Source organism: Nipponia nippon, unplaced genomic scaffold (assembly GCF_047370975.1).
Source record: "Nipponia nippon isolate SJK-2023a ecotype South Korea unplaced genomic scaffold, ASM4737097v1 scaffold_22, whole genome shotgun sequence".
Classification (NCBI taxonomy): domain Eukaryota; kingdom Metazoa; phylum Chordata; class Aves; order Pelecaniformes; family Threskiornithidae; genus Nipponia; species Nipponia nippon.
Genome location: NW_028262339.1, coordinates 4,720,464 through 4,739,215, shown reverse-complemented (window position 1 = coordinate 4,739,215; position 18,752 = coordinate 4,720,464). Strand labels below are relative to the sequence as shown.

Below are 18,752 nucleotides of genomic sequence, written 5' to 3'. Positions count from 1 at the left end.
TTTTAAATACCTCCAGGGTTGGAGACTCAACCACTTCCCTGGGCAGCCTGTTCCAATGCTTGACCACCCTTTCGGTGAAGAAATTTTTCCTAATATCCAACCTAAACCTCCCTTGGCGCAACTTGAGGCCATTTCCTCTCGTCCTATCACTTGTTACTAGGGAGAAGAGATCCACCCCTACCTTGCTACAACCTCCTTTCAGGTAGTTGTAGAGAGCAATAAGGTCTCCCCTCAGCCTCCTCTTATCCAGGCTAAACAATCCCAGCTCCCTCAGCCACTCCTCATAAGACTCGTTCTCTCCACCATTCACCAGCTTTGTTGCCCTTCTTTGGACATGCTCCAGCACCTTGATGTCCTTCTTGTAGTGAGGGGCCCAAAACTGAACACAGTACTTGAGGTGCGGCCTCACCAGTGCCAAGTACAGGGGCACTATCACCTCCCTGGTCCTGTTGGCCACACTATTTCTGATACACACTATTTCTGATGCACAGGCTCTCCAGGGAGGTGGTCATGGCACCAAGCCTGTCAGAGTTCAAGGAGCATCTGGACAATGGTTTAGTTTTTTTCAGGTTTAGTTTTAGGTAGTCCTGTGAGGAGCAGGGAGTTGGACTCGATGATCCTTATGGGTCCCTTCCAACTCGAGATATTCTATAATTCTAAAAAAGCCATACATACAACTTTCCCTTTGGGCTCTTTGTTGCCTCTTTCATGAAATCTCAACCTTGGTCACTGAAGTGGGGAAAGGCTCTTACACTTTTACACTAACCTAAGGAGCTATTTTCATTTTCCAGCTAAAAGTGGACTGTTTAGGCTGACAAGGTAGGGTGAGTGAACCTACCATCATCTCACTGCTGTAACAACTCTGACTCCTTCTCTTGTGCTCCCACCAGTTACCCTGAGTTAAGAAGCTTAGTTCAGTCAGCTCACAGAAGGACCTAGCCTGAAGAGGAGACTGGGACCACAGCCAGGAGCAGTGGCTGGGGGCTGCTGGGAGCAAGCCTTCCACCTTTCAGCCATGGAGAGCCATAGGATCAGTTGAGCTACCAATGAAAACAAAGCCTTTGTATTGCCACCCTGCTCAGTTAAAATATCTGAATAACACAGAGAAAGGAACAAATTTCAGTGAGAATATTGGTATCTGAAAAACTCCAGAAGAGTTCAAAAGCTATGTGCTCTACCAAGGAAGCAGTCTCCCCAGCAGGCGTAGCCCTAGATGCACAGTATGCCAGAATATAAAAGTCTGTAGGTCAATGGCAGGTCCAATGGATAACAGACAAGAGAGGGAAAGAAAAAGTTTTTTCCAATTTTATCTCACAAAAGTAGATAAAGCAAAATACTTTTATACTTTTTCAGTGGTATTTCCAGGGTTTAATGTTCTTATTAATAGGTTTTTTTTCTTTTTAATTTTTAATCTTAAGTGAGATTTCACAGTAACTGAATTACAATAAATTATTTCCCAAATAGTTGTATGGAAAATTTAGAAACTTAGGCACAAGTGTAACTGTTTTCTCTGTCACAGCAGTGGAAGGATCTGAATCTTTGTCTCAGTAGCAATTAAGTCCTTGGTGAGCTGTTGGGACAGTTCAGATATGTACTGCTTCCTGTCAAAACCATTTGCAAGATTATAGTATCTTGCCATTCAAGAAATGAATCTTAAAATGCCCCTGGTTGCAAGCTCTGAGCTGAAATGCCTATGCCCTGTACAAAAGTTCTGACAGATATTTTCATTGTGTATTTTTGGTGTGATTTTTAGATTGATTTTTCTGCTACATCAGAACTTTGACATTTGCTGTAGTACATTTGCTTGTTTGGTGGGCTTTTTATTGGTTTTCTGTCCTTGAGCTTACCCTTCTGAATCTCCCATAAGTCAGAAATCAGTGAAAATTTCCACTGTATACAGCTACTCATAAAATAATAACCTGTTTCTCTTTGTGCCCTTCTGCACTTCCATTAGTTTTGATTTCACAACCTTTAACAAGAGATCAATGGATTGAAGCACCAGTGCCAGTAAGCCTGCCTATTATTTTGCATTTTGCAAAGATTTAGACAGGAGGAAATAAATTTTTCTTAACTCAGGATGAGCTAATTAGCTGCTTCTGCTTATTCTAATTGGATTTGTGGGTTATAACCAGTGCACTTATCAGATCTAGTCTGTCTATACATAAGGCAAGGACTGCCATGGTTCTATCTGCAAGAGCAATGATGGTTATTTCAGAACAGCATACTCTCATAAGAAGGATGCCTCGCCTTCATATTCCAGTCATTGAGCTTTTAAAGAAACATAAACACTCAAGTAGGCAGATAACAAGGATAAAGACAGATGTGAAGGTAGAAAGAACTGACAGACAAAAGGGGGAAAGAAAGGGTGAGAAGAAAACAGAGGCTCGCACTCCAGTGGCATTTGTGAGAGGAGGGAAATGTATTCTAGAATATACACAGTCCTTTGATGTACACACTTTATGTAAGCACTTCTCCCTTAGGGATGGTTGCATTGGGAAGTGTAGAAATACATTTTTACTTTTATTTTGCAAAGCTTGTAACCCATAATATGTTCTCTTCTCCCTGCTCCCTTCCTCCTTTCATTTGCCCCTGACATCCTTAAATAACTAAATAGCACTCTAATTAGATGACATAAATTTAAAATCTCCAAGTTGCCATCTAATCCAAAAAGCAAATAAAGTCTGAAGGTGTTAGAATTTTCAGCATGGAACTGCAACTTCAGCACTTACTTTGGAAGGTTTCAGCCCTGGCAGAGTTAAACACCTCTGTGATTTGCAGAATTAAATACCTCAGGCCCTGTTAGGATCTACAGATGAATGACCCTTTGTTTGTGCTCTCGCAGGCATCTGAGAGATGTGCTCAAAATACAGAGTATACTCTAAAAAAATGTAGTTTAGCCATGGCCATAGCAGTGTCTAGCATGAGTCAGGGGCTTAATTGTTCAACTTGGGTAGCAGCAGGTTCAATTTCTTTCTAAGCATGAGGATTCAAAACCCTAGAAGTAAACGCTGACCACCAGGAAATTGGCTTTTGAAATGGAGGGATACTATGACTCAAATGTTGAGAACTGTCCCATTTGCTTGGCATTATATAGAAATTAGACAAGTAGAACTGACCAAGTTGTTTAGATGGTCCACTGAAAAGGAAAATTTGGACTCTAGTCCTTAAACTAACTTTTCTACCATTTTTCATGCACTGTTATGCAAATATTTGAACACTGTCTTGAATAAAAACATGATTAAGAATATGCAGGAATTAGGATCAAAATAAGAAAAAGTGCCTTGCAAAAAAATGCCAGAATTCATTACATTTGTATCCATTATTCATCACTTTTCTGATAAATTTTCTAACATCTGGTTTTATCCTTTTGTTCAAAGCATTTATTACTTTTTTGACAGAAATCTATATTCTCATGTAAATGCAATATACAATTTCTGCATATTAGATTAGTAAAATGATTCCGTATTTTGTATAACTCTCACGGGATTTATACTTTTATAGACAGAGTGATATACTGCAATAGGATTTGTGTAAGTTTTGGGAATTTTCCTTAGTTTCCAATCAGTGAGTTTCCAATCTTTAGTGAGTTTATGAAAAGCATAGATTGCAGAGTCATCACTACTTGCCCTAATGAACTTAGCTGAAATACACTGACATAATGGAACAGATCCTTTTTCCACCAAAATGAATAGTTTTCTACTGACTGCAAAAGGGGGGAAGACCAGGATGTGCGATACTTGTTTTTCTTATCTCTATACAAAAATAGTTCCCATTCAAAATATTTTCTAGATCACTCAGCTTCCTCTTAGGTCCTTTTTATCTGCTACTCTGATAATATTTAATTTGAAGTTATGCTAAAGGAGAAAAACTGAGAAAACATTGTACTGAAGGCTGCGAGGTAAACTGTTTCAGTAGGCACATAAGGATATAAAGCAAAAAATTTATCGTTTTCTGTATATTTCTATATTCATTGAAAATCAGACACTTAGAAAATGCCTCTAAGCAATGATCTTTTCCTAAGGAGATTTACTGGATGACCTAATAGGTAGTTCTTTTTTGTTCAGTCCTAGACTCTCCATACAAATAAAACATCTATCGATTTCAGAAATAGACTTATCAAGTAAAGAATTTCACATGTAGTCCTCATGCTTCTTTACATCATCTTCATAATATTTGCAGATATCACCAAAGAATTTAAAATTTATTTAAATCATCTAAACTTTATCAAAACAGTGTACTTCTTGTCTTCACTTTAAAAGAGGAAAACCACAGTTCCTAGATTTAGGCATAACAATATTGGGCATTGATTTCCAAATGATGATATTTCTTCTTGGATTTTTTTTTTTTAAATACACTAAAAACAGGGGAGGATGTATAGCTATTTAGAGTCCCTATATTTCTTTCTGAATAGTAAATAGGCATGTGAACTGCATGTGCTGTCTTGGATTTACTACATCTGAACACATTGCTTCATATGTGGGGTGACCACATTTTTGAGACTTGCACATGCTAAACACTTGGAAATGTTAGGCAAATAGACTGAACTGGGCAGTATCAATGGCAATAGCTAAAGTCCTTTTAGCCTCTACTTCACCACAAAGTTGTTTACTTGAGACAGTGTTCCTGAATCATGAGTAGCCAAGTTAAAAGTGTTCATTTAGATAAAAAATCATAGATTAAGTTGATTATTAATATTCTGTTGATGTAAAAGTATCATGTGACACTGAGTGGCTGCCATCAGACATGAGTAATGGATGCTGGACATTTCATACAGAGCCATCTGCCATTATCCTGTCATCTAGCACTTTGAAAGAAAAGCATTTGCAAGATCAAGGAATGGTTTGCTAATATATATCACAATTGGAATAATCATTTCTTCTTGTTTGTTCAGGTCATGTTAATGTAGCTTATCTGTTTATTTTAAGTGACTCTTGCTCTTGGCTGAATACAGTATAGACAGGAATACATTATGTCTTCATTTGAATCTTGCAACTGGACTAATGAAAATAAAATTTTATGACCATTAATTGTCTACAATGTAGCACATACAGTAAGAAGTTGTTGTCTGTCCTGACTGGTGTAAATTGGCACTACTGAAAGGATTGTCTAGCCTCCAAATATCAAAGAAAATATATGTAATATATTTAAGCAATATTAGAAAATAGTATATTCCTACTCAAGTCCATTCTACTTATTAGCACTTCAGAAACAACCTTGATTCCAAGTATTAACGTTCACTTAATCAGATGAAATTATATAGGTGTGGTTTGGGTTTTTTCATTTTTTTAAAAAATAAATTGTCCTCAATTCCTCTGGAAACTTTTAGCACCAATGAGACTGAATTGTATAAGATCCGCTGTTTTGCAGAGTGATTTTTAAAAGCTGTGCAAAGCACTGCTATCAGTAATTCAAAGACGAACTTAAAGAAGGGATTTGCTTGTACCTAGCTCATATGTAATAAATAGTATGATAGTTTTCTCATTAAAATTGAAATTTGGGGACAGCAGCCACCTTAATTCAGGTAGCCATTTATAGTTCTGCAGCTTGGAAACAGACTGCATTTGGAAAGCAACAATCCTATTGTGTGTCTTTTATCAGAAGCAAATTGCTGTGATGTTGCACCTATGAAAGGATTATCCAAACTGATGTAAATTTTTCATAAAATGTTTTAGCAAGTATTTATTTCTATAATTGTGCATAAAAAGAGGAAAAAAATGTGGCCAGAGATTGGTTAAATATAATTTTAAGTGTTGCTATGAAATATAGAAACCATGCAGAATTCATTCCAGAATTACAGAGAACAAAAAGTGAGAAGGAGTGTTGGGAGATGTTTTCCTTTCTATAAAGCCTGGTCAAAACTGTGCCTTCCACATTTTTTAGACTTTTGTTTTCTTTCCATGTGCATGAATAATTCTGTAAAGATGGCCCTATGGAGAAGAGTACACCGAGATGCAGGATGTTGCTGCATTCTCTTGCTAACTGCTGAGTAACTAGGTAAATAACTGCATCTCTGCTTCAGTTCCCTTTGTGTGAAGCAGAGACTGCTTCCACCCTTCTTCTGTCTTTTTTTCCCTAGAAAGTGTTTATTCCTAAATAATCTCCTATTGTATCTTTGTACAAAATGTGGTGAAACCCTGACTTTAACTGGACAATTTGAATCCACTGACCAAAGATCAAACACAGCTCTCCAGATTTGACAGTTTTAATTCAATAATTTAGAGTTGTGCCAATAATAAAGATTAAAAAAGAGGTAGAGATTAATCTCAGATTATTTGTCAATAATTTTTAAATAAGTAAATAAATGTGGTTCTCTGGGTGTTAAATCTTGCTTATTCTGCCATTATTATTCTTAGTCAGCCCTCTCCCATTTATGAAGTGAAACCATCAATGCTTTAAAGAATGCTAACAATCTTTGAAATGTGCATGATCTAATTTTTCACCCAGATCACAGAGAACTGAAATTTGGAAGACTCAGAACCTAAAAATTACTTGTTCTCCTCCCTTCCTTGGTGAACCTTGTTTTTTAAAAAAAAATTAAGATGGAATAAAAGTTCTCAGTTTCAAAAAAAAAAAACCCAAAACAAGCAATCTATTTGTCATTCACTAATCAGTTGTACAATACTGCTGCCAAAGCTACTTCTGTGAAAAAGACGGGGAGAGAAGGAAAGATACCCCAGAAAAACCTGTATACACATGGGTTGCCAGTTTTCCAGGACACGTCTCAAGTGCATGCTGCGCACTTTTGCTAGCCCTCTAGCTTTTAAACTCTCATTCTTTATGATGATAATGAAGATGACAGGCAGCAGATGCTTCATCTTGACCATGAAAGAGAGGGAAAAGTGTGAATCTGGATGTTCTTGAGAAAATGAAGATTGTGATCAACAGACGCTTGGGAGATTAGTATAAACACAGTGTTCAAAGCACATTAAAAAATGTGGAGAAACTCATTAATTTTATAGCATATGACTGCTCTCCAGGGTTAAAGAAACATGATAAAGTTTATGTTAGTGTAGATACGAGTGGACTACCAAATAAATAATTCAATTAATTTGAAAACCATCTCTTTTATTGTGAAGAACCTCTCCTTTATTCCTGATGCATGTTTCTTTTTTCTTTTGTTCCATGGAAAAACAAATAGCTGAGCTTGCTGAGCATGTGTGCTTATTACCAACAATTGTTATCTGTGAGCCAAAGAAAGAACATTAAAAGTGGGCAAGCTCTTCAATTCCCATGAAAATTAGAAACCAGATAGAAGAAGTGCAAGGGAGAAATAGAGAATGGCAGGATATATTTTGAAAGATGAAAGGAACCTAAAAGAGCAACAGTCTAATTAAACCAGAAATGGATATGCTACAACCAGAGCACTATTCTGTAAATGATACATCATTAAAAGAGATTAAAGCTTTGTTCCTGATGAAAATTATTACTACTAAAATAAGAGATGAGAAAAACATGAGAGAGAGAGACTAAATTAATGTTATAAACTCCAACCCCCTAAGAATAAAGATAAAGAACTGGAAGAAAAATACCTTTTAAATAAACTAATTCTGGAGGACATCATAGAAAACAAAATACAGACTATTAGAATGAAAAAAATAGGTAGTCATAAGAGCTACAATATTGATTATTATTTTCATATCTTATACTATCCTATTCATATGATCAAAATATTCTTCATAAACCTGACCAAGATGTCAGAGCATTCACAGTACTACACAGTAATCTTTTATTGATGCATGGGGGCAATAGAGGGCAACTTTTCAAAAGCAGTCATAATTTTTGGATACTGTAGCTTTTAGGTACCCAGCATATGACTTACTTAAAATAGGCCTGTTTTCTAGGTGAGCTAAGTACTCCCTATTCTACCTGAAGTCTGCAGGATCTCCTGTGACAACTTTTGAGCCCAGGGCATTACTCTGGTCACAAAAAATGGATGCACTCATTACCTGTAGCCAGTTCTGCAGCAGGGGCTGTAAGTCATGAAACACAGAAGTCCATGGCAGGCCAGAAGTAGAAGGATTTATACCTGACTACTTTTTTTTTAATTTTTCACAGCTTGATCCTCCTATTAGGCTATGTTATGGCTAGCTGCATCAAAAAATTAGGAAGCAGGTTCAGCAAAGCATTGCTGAGAAGATGCTATAATAGTGATATGATGCTTTTGCTTCCTTTTGACAAGCATATATTAAAACACAAATGTTCAAGTGTAACAACTATATGTGATACTCAAACATTTATTAGTAATGTGCAAAAGACTAGTAGATAACCTTAAACTCTGCAACAGGAATAATAACTAAGGTCATTCATAAACTGAGATGGTTCCATAAATGACCCCAAATGAATAGTGATTTATCAAAAGTCCATTCCAGGAAGATGGAAATAAATTTTCCCCCAGTTTTTTTTACTAAAGCAGCTATTTTTACAATGTGGTTTTATTTGCCTGGATGAGGGCTTGCACTGCAGAGCAATTTGCAAAGTTAAGTATGCTGAATGGAAAAGCAAGGGTGTAAAATATTGGTTGTTGTGAAAACATACTAGTATTTAAAAAATTACATTTCAGCACAGTTAATCAAGATGTGTTTGACATTCAAAAGAATCAAAATATTTTAGTCCTTAAGTCAATAGAGGAAAAAGAGAAAATAAAAAACACAGGACCCTAGTCTCTCTCAATGTGATCTATTGCAGCACTATTCATCTCAAATAGTCCCTTCACAGCTTCCACCAGAAAATAATATGGATTATATTTTCTTAGATTATACATTTTTAAGAAGTGACTGTGTTCCCCTTGCTCAAAGGAGCCCCAGGGATCACAAGGATTCTAAGTACTATATCCATGTAACTGATAAATAGAGTTGCATTTAATTATTTATGTTAATATAGAAATAAAGAAAATTGAATAGTAAAACCAGTAACTATCAAGTTGACATTTAAAAAAAGTCAATTTAAATCTCCACAGACTATTTCTATGGCAGATGGTGCTTGAAGAAAGACCAAACCCAAGCAGAATTTAGGCTTGTTGCAAAGGCAATATTCTTGCTGTGAGCCAAGTCTCAGGAGAGCTCAAGATGAAACAGCTAGTTCAGAAATACTGAGTAAGATCATGAGCATATAGTTAGTCTGTAAACTGAAAAGACAGTTGTTAGATAGTGGGCTGACCTACTCTATGTTCAGATCTTCAGAGGGTTTGCAGGAAGCAAAACCAAAAATGTTGTCATAGTACAGGTAAAGTGCACAGAAGAGAAGCAGGAACAAGCAGATGAAAAAGGGATCACTACTCTCCACAGGACCTGGAGGAAGTCACATACATACCTTTGCTGTGCAGGCACTATGGGAAATGTAATGTCTTTTTTGTTGTCTACATTGTAGATTCACTGTAGCTGTTATTACTGTCTCCAAATTAAGCTTAGTTTAAAATGTTATTTCATATGCAGTCTTAGCAATTCTTATGGAAGTACTCAAACTTTGTAAAATACGAGATTGTTCAGCTCTCAAGTTATATTCATGATCTTAGGACTAGTTTCAAGATATGGAGTTGGTAATTCCTCTTGTGTTAAACAAAAATTCCCTGATATTTGCCCCAGTATGAATGGATATAGTTTTTAAGAGTTTGAGTTGTGATATATTCCTTTGAGAAGCTTCCTTTTGCTTTTTACAGTAATTGTTATCTGCATAACTTTCACAAGAGAGTTTGATGTTAAACTGTTGGATATTACATGGGCAAAATCCTGGGTCATGGCTAATACATTTGAATAGCACAGAAGCATTCTCCAGCCCTTTTGAACAGAGTACTGACAGCAGCACATGTACTGAGAGGAGATTCTTGAGTCTCTGAACACTGACTCTAGTGACCCTCTAAGAAGTACTCCTGGCTTACCAGGATGCTCAGCATAACACATGTAGTTAGAAGATCAGTAACTGTCAGGCAGAGCCTTGGAGAGGAAAGGGTACAAAGGGGTGAGGAAAATTGTAAAAAAAGCACAGGTAGGCAAGACAGAATTTTTAGACAGAACTTCTGTCACCAAACAATGCAGGGAGAGAAAATAAACTTTCTTCAAGACCAAATGGACTCATGAGAAACCCTGAAAAAAAGAACGGAGGCAGCAAATCCAATAGTGATGAAGAAATGCAGCTGAGGTCAATTTGTATTGTGCAACAAAGGTGAAACAGGCCATGGCACAGACTGAAATTGCAGTCAATTGTGGAAGGAATCAATTCCTTCAGTGCTGCACTTATTGATATTAGTTCATAAAAGTAAAAGGAATTTGTTCTATTCTCAGATAATCCATGCTCTTGTTTTATTAATATAAATACTGAGCTGCAAATGTAACTATTTAATACTTCAAACTGGATGTAGAGCCTTTGGCCAAAGTAAGCATCTTCCTTACACTGTGTAAGGAACCAAGTGGTTTTCAGTGAAGCAGTTTAGTATACATAAAGGTGTAAGTGAAAACAGCATTTGGCCCACTGAGTGCAGTTTGCTGCGGATTCCTAAGAATTTTGAAAAATGATGATTTTTTTTTCCAGATCAGGAGTTTTAGTACAGCAGAGGACTCTACTTTCCACTTGTGCAAAATGAATGCTTATTGAAGATTAAAAAATAGCATTAAAGATCAACAAAGGCCCAACATTTAGGTTACAGAAATGCTTTCAGATAACCTATACTGAATTCAAAAAAGATGGTGTGATTTTTTTTTTTTTATTACATTTCTCCAAAGGGAAAAGTACTATCCTTACAGGATTTGTAACCTAGTAGAATGTATGAAAAATAAACCAAGAAGCTGACAGGAAGTTAAGTCAAATTCGTGCTGCCTTGGATGTCCTAAGAATGTGCACTTTCTGTAAATGGAATTGAAGCTCTTTCTTATAAAAGTGGCATTTTTTATTATATAGAAGCTTAACTAGTATATAAAAAGTACCATTCTCCAACATGTTATTTTTCAAATTCTGTCCCTTTTTCTCATTCTTGGATGGGGGGGGTAAGGGGAGCAGGAATTCGTTTCATGGAAGTATGTTATAATCTAAAGGACATTATCAGTTTCTCTAGGGGAAATCTAAAGGATGTGCACCTTAAAATGACACCTAGTAAGTCCTTCAATCTAAAGATCTTAATGAAGCTTACTTTTCTAGTATTAGAGTCTACAGTGTTAGTTTATCCTGATGCTCTGTTTTGCTCTTTGTAACTGATATAAAATAATATGGCTATGGAGTAGCAAGGATAGTTAATGTTGTTAATGCCTCCCTTGCACTGTAGTGATAGGGCAATCACTACATAGCATAACTTATCCCTAACTACTTCATGAAACAGCTTTAGAATTGATTTTTATAATCAAGTAAGAAAGAAACATAACCATCAGCAAAATCTGTTGCTATATTTAAGTGGTGTTACCAAGGGGAATGAAATGCTACAGACCTGTGTACAGTGATTCTGATTCCTCGTTTCATCATATATTTGCTCATGGCCAGTGCTGGCCTGAATTTGGGTCACGCTTACAATTAGGATTCACTTTCAGATGATGATGGTTGCTTTCTCAGTCATCACAATTAATTCCTGGTTTAACATAGTTTCTAGAGTGGGATATTCTCTTTAACAGTGGCCCTAATAATGGTATCTCTTATTAGAATCACAGAATCATAGAATCGTTAAGGTTGGAAAAGACCCTTAAGATCATCGAGTCCAACCGTTAACCTAGCACTGCCAAGTCCACCACTATACCATGTCCTCGAGCACCATGTCTATCCATTCTTTAAACACCTCCAGGGATGGAGACTCAACCACTTCCCTGGGTAGCCTGTTCCAATGCTTGACCACCCTTTCGGTGAAGAAGATTTTCCTAATATCCAACCTAAACTTCCCCTGGTGCAGCTTGAGGCCATTTCCTCTCGTCCTATCACTCATTACTAGGGAGAAGAGACCGACCCCCACCTTGCTACAACCTCCTTCCAGGTAGTTGTAGAGAGCAATAAGGTCTCCCCTCAGCCTCCTCTTCTCCAGGCTAAACGACCCCAGCTCCCTCAGCCGCTCCTCATAAGACTTGTTCTCTAGACCCTTCACCAACTTCGTTGCCCTTCTCTGGACACACTCCAGCACCTCGATGTCCTTCTTGTAGTGAGAGGCCCAAAACTCAACACAGTACTCGAGGTGCGGCCTCACCAGTGCCGAGTACAGGGGCACTATCACCTCCCTGGTCCTGCTGGCCACACTATTCCTGATACAAGCCAGGATGCCATTGGCCCTCTTGGCCACCTGAGCACACTGCTGGCTCATGTTCAGGCAGCTGTCAACCAGCACCCCCAGGTCCTTTTCTGCCAGGCAGCTCTCCAGCCACTCCTCCCCCAGCCTGTAGCGTTGCATGGGGTTGTTGTGACCCAAGTGCAGGACTCAGCACTTAGCCTTGTTGACTCTCATGCAGTTGGCCCTGACCCAATGATCCAGCCTGTCTAGGTCCCTCTGTAGGGCCTTCCTACCCTCCAGCAGATCAACACTTCCACCCAACTTGGTGTCGTCTGCAAACTTCCTGAGGGTGCACTCAATCCCCTCATCCAGATCATCAATGAAGATATTGAACAGGACTGGCCCCAACACTGAGCCCTGGGGAACACTACTCATGACTGGCCACCAACTGGATTTGACTCCATTTACCACCACTCTCTGGACTCGGCCATCCAGCCAGTTTTTAACCCAGCGCAGAGTGCCCTTATCCAAGCTGTGTGCAGCCAGCTTCTCCAGGAGAATGCTGTGGGAGACAGTGTCAAAGGCCTTACTAAAGTCCAAGTAGACAACATCCACAGCCTTCCCCTCATCCACTAAGCGGGTCACCTTGTCGTAGAAGGAGACCAGGTTAGTGAAGCAGGATCTCCCTTTCATAAACCCATTCTGGCTGGGCCCGATCCCCTGGTTGTCCCGCACATGCCACGTGATGGCATTCAAGATGATCTGCTACATGACCTTCCCCGGCACCGAGGTCAGGCTGACAGGCCTGTAGTTCCCCAGATCCTCCTTCCGACCCTTCTTGTAGAGGGGCATCACATTTGCTAACTTCCAGTCATCTGGGACCTCCCCGGTTGACCAGGACTGCTGGTAAATGATGGAGAGTGGCTTGGCCAGCTCCTCTGCCAGCTCCCTCAGCATCCTCGGGTGGATCCCATCTGGCCCCATGGACTTGTGGGCATCCAGGTGGAGGAGCAGGTTGCTGACTGTTACCTCATCCATTACTGGGGCTTCATTCTGCATCCTATCTCCCTCTCCCAGCTCAGGGGCCTGAAAAACCTGAGGATGACCAGTCTGACTATTAAAGACTGAGGCAAAGAAGGCATTAAGTACCTCAGCCTTCTCCTCCTCCTTCGTGGCAAGGTTACCTTCTACATCCAACAAAGGAGGGAGATTCTTCCTGGCCCTCCTTTTGTCACTGACATATTTATAAAAACTTTTTTTGTTGTCTTTAACAGCGGTGGCCAGTTTAAGTTCCAGCTGGGCCTTCGCCTTTCTGATCTTCTCCCTGCATATCCTCACAACATCCTTGTAATCCTCCTGAGTCGCCTGCCTCTTCTTCCAAAGGCGGTAAGCTCTCCTTTTTTTCCTGAGTTCCAGCCAAAGCTCTCTGTTCAGCCAGGCCTGTCTTCTCCCCCGCCTGCTCGACTTGCGGCACATGGGGACGGCTTGCTCCTGCGCCTTTGAGACTTCCTCCTTGAATAACATCCAGGCTTCCTGGACTCCTTTGCCCTTCAGGACTGCCTCCCAAGGGACTCTCTCAACCAGACTCCTAAACAATCCAAAGTCTGCCCTTCTAAAGTTCAGGGTAGCGGTCTTGCTGACCCCCTTCCTTACTTCTCCTAGAATCGAAAACTCTATCATGTCGTGGTCGCTGAGCCCAAGACAGCCTCCGACCACCACATCACCCACCAGGCCTTCTCTGTTCGTAAACAGCAGGTCCAGCGAGGCGCCTCCCCTGGTTGGCTCGCTTACCAGCTGCATCAGGAAGTTGTGTCTCACACACTCCAGAAACTTCCAAGACTGCTTCCTCTCTGCTGTGTTGTATTTCCAGCAGATATCTGGTAAGTTGAAGTCTCCCATGAGAACAAGGGCTAGGGATTGTGAGACTTCAGCCAGCCACTTGTAGAATACTTCATCTGTTTCTTCATCCTGGTTAGGTGGTCTGTAACAGACTCCCACCAGGATGTCTGCCTTGTTAGCCTTCCCCCTGATCTTAACCCATAAGCACTCAACCTTATCATTACTGTCGTTGAGCTCTAGACAGTCAAAACACTCTCTAACGTACAGGGCTACCCCACCACCTCTCCTTCCTAGCCTGTCCCTTCTGAAGAGCTTGTAGCCGTCCATTGCAGCACTCCAGTCATGTGAGTCATCCCACCATGTTTCCGTGATGGCGACCACATCATAGTTTTCCTGCCACGCAATGGCTTCCAGCTCCTCCTGTTTATTGCCCATGCTGCGTGCATTGGTGTAAATGCACTTCAGTTGGGCTATTGATCTCGTCTCCAACACAGGCATGCCACCCCTAGGCTCATCCCTAGCAAGCCTGGTTTTATCCCCTTCCCCCTTCGCATCTAGTTTAAAGCTCTCTCAACTAGGCCAGCTAACTCCTGAGCCAGGATCCTTTTCCCCCTTTGCGACAGGTGAACCCCATCTGTCTCCAGCAGGCCTGGTGCCATGTAAAGCACATTGTGAACCTTATGTGAACATTATTGTGAACATTATGAAGACTATGCTTCTATCCCTGATCAAGAGTCAACCCCCTTTGGGTGGTAACGCTGAAGAATGTGGCACTTGTCTTACTCTTCTTGACAGGTTCTGTAGAGGAGTAAACATCAACGGCTCCTCACTTGTACTTGCATTCTTATCTTTGGGGATGCAGCCTTCAAGGAAGCAAAGAAAGGATCATACTCAGCCATTGAGACTTTCCACATTACTATCTATCTGGATGAAAGCAGCAGACTTGTCAGTCACAAAGCAAAAAAGGAACTGAGTTCATGAAATGGGGATAGCTAAGAACTGTCATTAACTATCTTCCTAAAAAGGACACAAAGCATGTGTCAGACTTACTGTTGGCCCAATGGATATGTGAAATGTTGCAATCAACATTAAGAGGGGAGAAATGAAAGGGAGAGAAGAGCTACTTATAATGCCTTGTTACCTGCATTATTTCAATAAATTACACTGTTTCTTTGTACAGATGGTAAATGTTATCACATCTACAGCTCTTAACTATGTATCCAGTGCTGATGTTCATAATGTCTTCTACAAGCTTAAAGCTGAATGATTTGTCATCTCATTAAGCCCTTTGGAGACAGTTATGCCTCAGGGGGCTCAGTCAATCAACAGCAGTAGGGAAGAGCTGCATTTCAAATTTTCTTAGTTGTAGGACTTGAATAAGCAATGAAAGTGGGTACGAAATACTTTTAATTTAAACATGCAATCATCATCATAACTTGGAATCTGAACAGATGACATTCAAAGTTGAGAAAATTGCTTATGTTTCAGAAGACACACCAGAGTTAATCTGTAATCAGAGATCACTCAACTGGTATGCAAAACAGGAATGAGGAAGAAGGGCAGCAAAATGACTAGGAAAATGGTGGAGATGAACAACTGAAAGAGATTGTTCAATCAGTAATATCACCAGCAAAAGGTGAAATAATACAGTTGTCATCAGTTGTCTTGTGTACATCAGCAGGGGAATACCCACAGAAACTATGACTACAGCATGGTTATACTCTATCCCAACAGGTACCCAAAGGATACTGCATATAATGTGCTGTGTTGGAAAATGCAGAACAGGCAGGACAAGGCACACAGTGTTTTAAATTACTACCATACACCTGTGATACTGGGATGACCGACAGAAAGCTGAAGAACATCGCTGCGTGGGATAATTGACTTGATATTTCTGGGACTGAGATTTCACCTTCTTCTAGTGACAGACTTAACAGTCTGAGCTTTCAGGCCACAGCACTACACAGCCTTTCAGGGATGTTCAGCTCCTGCAAAACCATTTTGTTCTGTATTTTTAATGTCCTTGCTTTGTGTCTATAAGAACATGCTAAATAATATGAGATATAGAATGAGTCTTTCTGTATTCATTGTCCCCCCTGTGCTTGGTTAACATGTATCCAGAGCAAATATATTACACAGAGCATAACCCTCTACGTAAAGGGCAGTGTTCAAATGCAAAGGCTTTGCTGCTGCTGACACTTCAGTGCTGCCAAAGTGCTTCCACCCCTTTTCCATAGATCAGTTTTTACTCTGCATTAACGTGGCCATGTAAAAAATGGGCTGGTCAATGCATTTTATTCCTGCACAGTTCTATTGCATGTGTTTTGCAATGTTGAAGTGTTGAAGTCTGGAAGCAGCGGGTCATAACCTCAGACAATATACATCAGTATAGCTCTACAGAAGTCATGAAGCAAAACCATTTTTACCAGACGAAAAGCAGTACTCCTTATCCAAAACCTGTAGTGTGTGGATTGTGTTTTCTAAATTGACAGCAATAACTTTTGTACTCAACCTTTCTTCTTTTAAGACCTAGCCCATCTTAAATCACATATGTGTGTATCCTTACTATTTTTAATGCTGACAGCTGCCATTCCTGTTATTTATTTGATCCTCCCTTTATTCTGCCTCAGTAAACTATTCTTGTGGAAATTTAATTTTATGACATGTCTTAAGAGCACACAGGACAGTATGAGAATATTAGTAGTTTCTCCTAATTTGCAAAAATCAGGCCCACATATGAGTGATTAAGTGTGCAAAGCCCAAAACATATTTTTTTCTGTAATTATTTAGTGGTTTAGACTTCAGTGTCAGAAATTATGTCTGAATTACATCTGTAAATATTACTTCTTATTTAGTAACGTGCCTGAAGATCCAATCAGTATGAAAGCCTTAAAATCAAATGATTAGTCAGAGTTTTCTTAAAATCAAAATATTTCAAGTGGAAAAATGAGAAATGTGGGAAGAAACTCTATTGTTAGCATTAGAATACATATTTTCACATAAAAGAAGTTAAGATCGTCTGTTCTTTTCTACAGAAAAAAAAGAAATATTTCCTCATTGCTAAATGCTATCTTCTAGTCAAGAAAACATGAATGTGAGACAGTCTGCTTTGGCACAGGGACAGCTCCATGAAGACACATTATAAAACAAGGACTGAGCAAAGTAGTTTATGCTAAGAATATTAATCGGCTGCCATAGAGGTACCTGGAAAACTCCCACTAATTTCAACAGGAGTTTAACTTGGCTGTATGTTTACAAGCCATTGCCAAGAAGTTTGATTAAGGAAAAACATCAGTAGAAAAATGTGTTTAATACAAATGCCACTAGATGGGGAACACAATCGTATTCTTCAGTAAAAGGGAAACTTAATTATTGTGTCATTTCAACTGAAAAAGGATTCATTAAAAGACATTAAATATATAGGAAACATATTAAACAACTGCAGTACATATAATCAGAATGTGCCCCATTTACAGGTCATTTACAGTTTGCTAAAGATATTTTTTAAAGTGTCTGTAGAAAATATTTAGAAACGAATTTAATAGAGTAACAAATATATAAGGTCTTACAGGAATGCATAACAGGCATAAAGTTATTGCTTTAGAGGAGTTATATAAGTATATAAGTATTAAACAGCTGTGAAAGAAAAATCAGCTAGAAATTAAGAGTAAATACACTGAAATTGAAATACATGAAGTTGTCCTGCCCTATGACTGGAATTTAGCCAGTTGTGAAACAGCCTGACAAAATATATTAAAAAGTCAGCACTTATTCACAGTTTTAAATGTACATAAATTAATTAGATTAATTTTCATTTACAGACATACCACTGCTAGGATGTATGCTGCTATATGTTAGTATAGCTTCAGATATCAATAGATTAAAAGTATTACCTTTGGGAAGATGGTGTCTGTACTGCTGCAGGACAATCCCTAGTCAAGAACATAAGAAAATGGCATTGAATAAATTAGAAAATATTTGTTAAGGGAGCAGCAACCACACGAGCATTCACACACCATTCAGGGAGTCGCACATGCACCACCTGAGACTTTAACTGCTAGGACTGGAGTCCCTTCGCAGCGGGCAGCTCCATTGAGCTGACGGGCGCCCCTTTTCGACTCCTCGCTCATACACACACTCACCCTCGGGCGCTTCCTCTCCCCTCAGGCTCGACCCTAGGTTTCCCCAAAGCAGAGTCTCCGATACGACATACGCCAGGTGAATTTATTGAGTGGTACAGCGGTGAAGAGCAGCTCGAGCTGGGTGCCTCCGGAGAGGGACCCCAAAGAAAGAAATGCCTGGGCAATTATACCCTTACAGTCTAAGTTCCCCTCCCCTCATGCGACGGTTTGGTCCAATAGTAATATTTGGGTCTGGGGTCTTCTTGTTCCTCATTGGATCCTTTCCCAGTCTCTGGGCAGGACATTCCTTTTCTTATCTTGAATAGTTGCAGCTTCTGCTGATGGCTACCTTATCTTCCTGGTTTGCACTGGTTTCAGGGCCTTCCTTCATGCAGCTAGGTAGGAGTTCAGCATACGGTCAGCGTATCTAGGTGAAAGTTCACAGCTTGCAGTCTAAGGCTTCAACAGGCCTTTGGATCCTTATTTGAGCTAAAAATGACTTCTACAACATATTTTGGAACATATGCATTTAAGCAACAGTGAACATGTGTTATATATGCTTCTCTCCATGGAAACTACAGAGGACATCTATCTGCTACTGATCTTAGCTATAGAGTATA

General features: G+C 39.5%; 1 long non-coding RNA gene across 1 annotated transcript in view; it reads right to left on the bottom strand.

Annotated features, from left to right (window-relative positions):
* LOC148055442 (uncharacterized) overlaps window positions 1-18,281 on the bottom strand; it is a 53,739-nt gene extending 35,458 nt beyond the window's left edge. The window contains exons 1-2 of the long non-coding RNA XR_015705361.1: window positions 18,154-18,281; window positions 17,905-17,943 (exon numbers count right to left, since the gene is read on the bottom strand). This is a non-coding gene — a long non-coding RNA (uncharacterized LOC148055442). The remainder of the gene's footprint in view (window positions 1-17,904; window positions 17,944-18,153) is intronic.
* Between the last annotated feature and the right edge of the window lie 471 nt (window positions 18,282-18,752).